We start from the raw sequence: 5,934 nt of genomic DNA, 5'->3' as shown, positions 1-5,934 counted from the left end.
TCGGCCCGTTTGGTCTGTAACTTTGTTCACAAACATGATACAGTGTCCCGAATAGTATCATTTTGTAGTGCTCGTCGAGTTCTACCATATCTAATTTAGTTGGTCAAAAAATATCAATCCTAAAAGAAACTATGACAGGGCCCGTCCGCAAGTATGCCTAGATGGTCCCTTCCTGCTTCATCTATGCTCCTATTCCGCAACTCCAATCCTCTGATAATCTCCTTCGATTGACCTCTCTCTCTCTCTCGTTCTGGTTGTCCATTTGCGTCAACGCGAGGATTATGCAAAGGATAATCTCTCCGTTTTTGGCACCAAAAATAAATGCTGCTTTTTTGTGACTGAGTCAAAACGAGATGAGATAATCGTATGGGGATTTGGGATATTGGTTGAAAAAGAGTGATATTTCCTGACGGAAATTGAGGATTTTGGAACCCACACCCACATATCTGGGGGAATCTTGTGATGGGTTTAGGAGGAGGAGGAGGACTAGTGGTGTTATTTTTGTTGGGAAAAATAACACATGACTGCACAGATGTGTATCCTTGGTGATCAGAAAGATAAGAAGGAGAAGAAGACGTCGAAGAGAAGATTTGGGAAGGTTGGGAATTGAACGATGTCTAGAATGTGTTCTAGAAGGTTCTGGAGGTCCTAAAAGACTCGAATCCTATTCTGGAGCATAGGAGCTTTTAGATAAGCCTGGAGGACATCTAGAAGGTTCTAGAAGCCGCCTCTGGAGAAGATAAAGCGTTGGGGATTTCTGTCTAGAAGGGATTGGAGGTTCTAGAAGACTTCTAAAAGCCTCTAGATCGTCAAGGGTATAGAGGCATCCACACCATAAGCTTCTGAATCCTATTCTGGTGTATCCTGAAGGTTCAGGAGCTTCTAGGTCGTTCGCATGGGCTTGGAGAACGCCTGGAAGATTCTTGAGGTTTCTAGAGCTCCAGAAACCTACCGTAAGCGTCTGAAGCTTAATACGATCTTCTAGAAGCGATTAGGACGTCCTGGAGCATTCTGGAAGATCCTGAAGGTACCTGGAAGGTTCTGGTGAAGATAAAGCGTTCGAATCGTATCTGGAAGGTTCTAGAGTTCCCGAAAGACTAGAAACCGCTTCTGGAACCTCCATACGGTTACAGATGCTACTAATGGCTCTTAGAAGATCCTGTATAGTCCAAAGACTTCTGAAACCTACCGTAATATTCTGAAGCTCAATGGAAGCTATTATTATTGTTGTGCGAAAAAATTGGAGCGAGAGAGATATATTTTTGCAGTCTGAATACGGTAGGCACCTCGAAGCGACAAGCCTAAATAGCGCATAGTCGGTGGAGACGCAAAGAAATATTTCGATTAACAATGTCTGCGTCTCAACTCCAATTTTTTCGGATTGGAACGTCGCTCCAGCATCTGTAGTCCTTCTTAAATTGCTTAGAAGCATTTTAGGTCTCTTTCTAAACATTCTGGATTGCTCTGGAATTGAGCATTCTAGTGCTCCTGCTACACTCTTGCTACGACCAATAGAATATTCTAGAGAACACAACTAGACTATTGTCAGAATCAATTCGATCAGCAGAGACTTCTGATGATCAAGGAGGAATCAGAATCTGATTCCCTCTTGTTTACTCCATCCTCTAGTCCTCACGAGTTCAGTTTTTTTTCTGAAAATTCTGAAAGTTGTCGTCGCTTTCTGACATTCTCACGAGACTCGTTTTTTGCCATATCCATCATTTCCATCACGGATTACTCGATTTCTCTGTTACTCTACTCTTCCCACCCCCCACCTGATGCACATAACGAGAGCCCTTAAACAACACAAAAGGACGCGCAACAAGAAGCGAAACCAAGTTTCCCCTTCTTTTTTTTGCTCATATTTTCATCATACTCTACTAGCTTAGAAGCTCGCAATGGCTGCTGAGAACATGGAACTCGTTGGCGTCGTCTTTTTTGATCCGGTGAGTTGAATGAAGGAGTCGGAGAGGCTGGAAGGGTTCTAGAAGCATCTAGAAGAGGGTTCTGAAGAAACCTAGAAGATACTGGTTTAGCTAGAGCGATGTCTAGGCACTTGGAGCATCCTCGAAAGGTCTAGACGGCTATAGGCATCTCATGGCAGCGAGAGGCTTCTCGAACAATCTGAAGGCTTTTAGAAGATTCCGGGGAGCTATGGAAGAATCGGGAAGCTTAGAAAGTGACTTGCAGAGGTCTTGAAGCTATGAAAGGTTCTGGTGCTGTTTATTTATTGGAATTTGAGCTTCTAGAAGGTTCTGGAGCAATCAGATCACTTCCAGAAAGTTCTGGGGGAGCTATGGAAGCTTTTGAGAGCTTTGGAAGCGACTTGGAAAGGTCTGGACGCTTTCAAGACTTCCAGGACGAACTGATTTGACCATTATTGGGGGAAGGTTCTGAGAACAGCTTTGGACGATCTAAAAGATTCTGAAGGAATCTGAAAGAGGGTTTCCTCCTTTCGGAGAGCTCTGAAGACTGTTGGCTCGATCTGGAGACGCCTTTAAGGTTCGGAGATGTGCTGGTGGCTCCTAGAAGATCGTACAGAGGTCTGAAGGCGCAATCTGAAGGGCTTTAGAGAAACGTGCCGCAATCTGATAGTTTCTAGAAGGTTCTGAAGAACTCGGAAGGCGTCTATACGATTCTGGGGTATCTTGAAGGCTGCCAGAAGGTTCAATGGCGATCTTAAGACTGCTAGAAGATTCTGCGAGAATTCAACGGCTTCTAGGCCCCCCCCCATTCTGGTATACTCTGAAGACATCTAGAAGGTACTGAAATAACTTGAATGCTTCTAGGCGGTCTTGAAGCAATCGGCAAGTGTCTAACAGATTCTGGAGGATTCTAGAAGCTTCTACAGAGATCGGAAAGTTTCTAGATGATGTTGGAGCAATTTGAATGCTTCTAGCCGATGATCCTGGAGGAATCTAAATGCATCCAGCATATTCTGGTGCACTCTGAAGACTTCCAGAAGATTCTGAAGCATTCTGAAGGCTTCTAGGCGACTCTTTTGCATTAGGCCTTTGGGGGCAGTCTGAATTCTTCTAGAAGATCTTGGAGGAGCGATCTGAAAACGTCTAGAAGGGGTCGGTATGTACTGGACGTCTTCTAAACGATTCTGCAGAAATGCGAAGATCTCGGAGCATCCTGAAGTGATCTGGAGACGTCCAGCAGTTTCGGCGGTCTTGAAGGAATCTAGTAGATTCTGAAGGACGCAGAAGGCTTCTAGAACGTCCTCAAGAGAGGTGAAGGTCCCTCATCTCGTCCTGTCATCATCTGAATTCTGTGTGTGTGTGTGTGTGTTTCCCATATTGGCTATAAAGCAACACAGAAGCGGTAGCAGGCCGGAGTAGAAGTCCGGAGTAGAAGCCAAAACAAGCCAAAGTAGACAGGCCAAAGCTCCGGAGTAGAAGCCAAAACTGCGAAATGTCATGCATGCAAAGCAGCGAGAGCGGAAAAGGCAACATCTCTCGCTCTCTCTCTCTCGGCTCACATATCATTTTCTATTCACCGACCAAAGGCCGAGAGCAGCTCCGGAGAGAGCTCTTTTCTAGAATACTCTGCCTAATTAGCTGCTCTAGAAGGGGGGCACACACGCACGCAAGGATGACAACAAAAGAGAGACACGCCTCTCTCTCTCTCTTTTCAATTATTCACGCACAGGAAGAAGAAGAAGGAGAAGGAGGAGGCCCGAGAAAAGAGTGAAAAAAGAAGAAGATTAGATTCTTTTCGCGCGCGCGCGCAATGCAATTTTCGAGCTCTCTAACTGCTCTCCTCGTTTTCCCTACTCTCTCAACGTTCTCGTGTTCTCTAACCACTCTCTCTGTCTCTAGTCTCTGAGCCTCCTCTCTGGCAGGATGAAGGCGGCGAAGGGGGGGGGGGGTGATGAATTGTGTAACACACAGACTGGACACACACGGCTGGTTTTGAGATGTAAAAAGTGGAGAAGAAGAGAGAGAGAGAGGGTTAGAGAACAAGAGAACGAGAGATTGGAGGGTGGCAGAGAGAAGGAGAAATGATGGGGATGGAGAGAGGTTTTGGTATACAAGATGTGCGTGCGCCTTGTCGTTTTAGGATCTCGTATTCTGAAGAAGAAGAAGAAGAAGAAGAAGAAGAAGAAGACGTATTCTTTTTTTTTGCCTGGCTAGCAAAAGGACGACTTTCACTTTGATGGAATGATGATGGAACGTATAGATCAAGAATATAGGATCAAGAAGACAGCTAGATCAGGAAAATTGGGGTTTTCGGGATCCAGGGGGACTTTCCACATTGCCATCCAAGATTCTGCACTCCAGAACTCTCTAGAAGCATCCAGATAGATTCGGAAGCAATCTGAAATGTACTAGAGGCATCTGAAGCAACCTGGAGAGATCGGAAAGATCTAGAAGGTTCTTAACTTGAGTTATAGGGATTCGAAGGCTTCCAATGCACTCGCAAGCTATGTGAAAGCTTCTCGACGATTCTGGAGCATTCGATAGGCTTCTAGGCGATTCTGGAGGAATCTGAAGGCCTCTAGACGATTCTAGCACACTCTGAAAATCGTTTGTGCTTGAAACCCCTGGGAAGGTCTAAGACCGGAGGCTTGAGGCCTTAAGATCTGAAACCAGGAAGCTAGGCGTGGAGTCTATATAGGTTCCTGGGCTCGGAATCTAAGTCCTAACCATTACCCAGCGCGTCAAAGATCTAGGATCGGAAGCTTGACATGATCTTAGCAGCCGGTGGGATCCTAACCATCATCTGGACCCGAACCAAGATCTTTTGAGCATTTTGAAGTCCCCGATTCTGGGTCCTAACATCCTAGGATTGAAGATCTGGGACCTAAGATAACAAGCCTTATCATCATTCGGACCGCAGTCTCGACGGGTTGAAGTCCTAGATTCTGGGTCTTATGATCCTAAGACCTCCAAGGAAGCTTGACATGGTCTTTGCAGCCTGTTGGTTCCTGTGTTCAAAATCTAGGTCCTAGCCATCATCTAGACCTCCTGGTGCGTCCAAGAATACTGGTACCTAATCTCCGAACTAGCGAACCTGGCGATCCGATGATCCTGCAAACATCAACAAGGCTAAAAATCCCCCTGCCCTCGAATATTGACCTCTATCAATTTCAATTTCGTCATCTTCTCCCCTCGCCAACCCACTCGATCATCATCATCAACAACACACCGCCCATCGTCTCTTCTCAATTTCAATTTCGTTATCAACCAGTAATCAGCAGAAAAAGAAACCCACCAAAACATGACAGGAGGAAGTACTTTGATTCCAATACATACCTATTTTCTATTTGCGACCGAGAATTTTGGAGAGAGAGAGAGAGAGAGAGAGAGAGAGAATAAACAAAACATGTGACCAGAGAGGTCGGCGGGGACCGTCAGTTGGCTGGTCGGCCAGGTATTAGGCAGCAGGCGAATATCAAAACAAAACGATCGTAGTCTACTTCTGGGGCTCTCTCTCTCTCTCTGCAGGCTCTCCTGATTGGGTACACTACCTAGGAGGGATGTATGCTTCTCTGGAAGTCTCTCTCTCTCTCTCTCTATCTCTCTATAGGAGAGAGAAGAGACCCCATTTCCCCCCTCCTCTTGACAATTCCGATTCGATTTAATGGGAGATAGGAGAGAGGTCTGGTGCTCTCTAGCACTCTCTCTGTTAGCCATACTCTCTCCCTGTGGGGCTCTCTGGACCCTCCACAAGTCTCTAGGATCTATTAGAAGGGTTCTGGTGTTCTCTGGGAGTGAGAGAGCCTCTCTCTCTCTCTCTCTCTCTCTCTCTCTCTCTCTCTCTTTTCCTCTTTTTCGTGGTCTTGGGGAACTGACAGCCATCGCCACCCCGACAGACCAAATGGATGATGATGGCTGATTCACATTGTTTTTTTCTATTTGAATTTATATCTGTCCCATTTTTTGGTCCAGACCGCGGACTCGACCGCGGACCACAGACCGTGGACCT

The sequence above is a fragment of the Caenorhabditis briggsae genome (assembly GCF_000004555.2).
Source record: "Caenorhabditis briggsae complete genome, chrIII, whole genome shotgun sequence".
NCBI classification, from domain to species: domain Eukaryota; kingdom Metazoa; phylum Nematoda; class Chromadorea; order Rhabditida; family Rhabditidae; genus Caenorhabditis; species Caenorhabditis briggsae.
Note: the sequence above shows the minus strand (reverse complement) of the source record.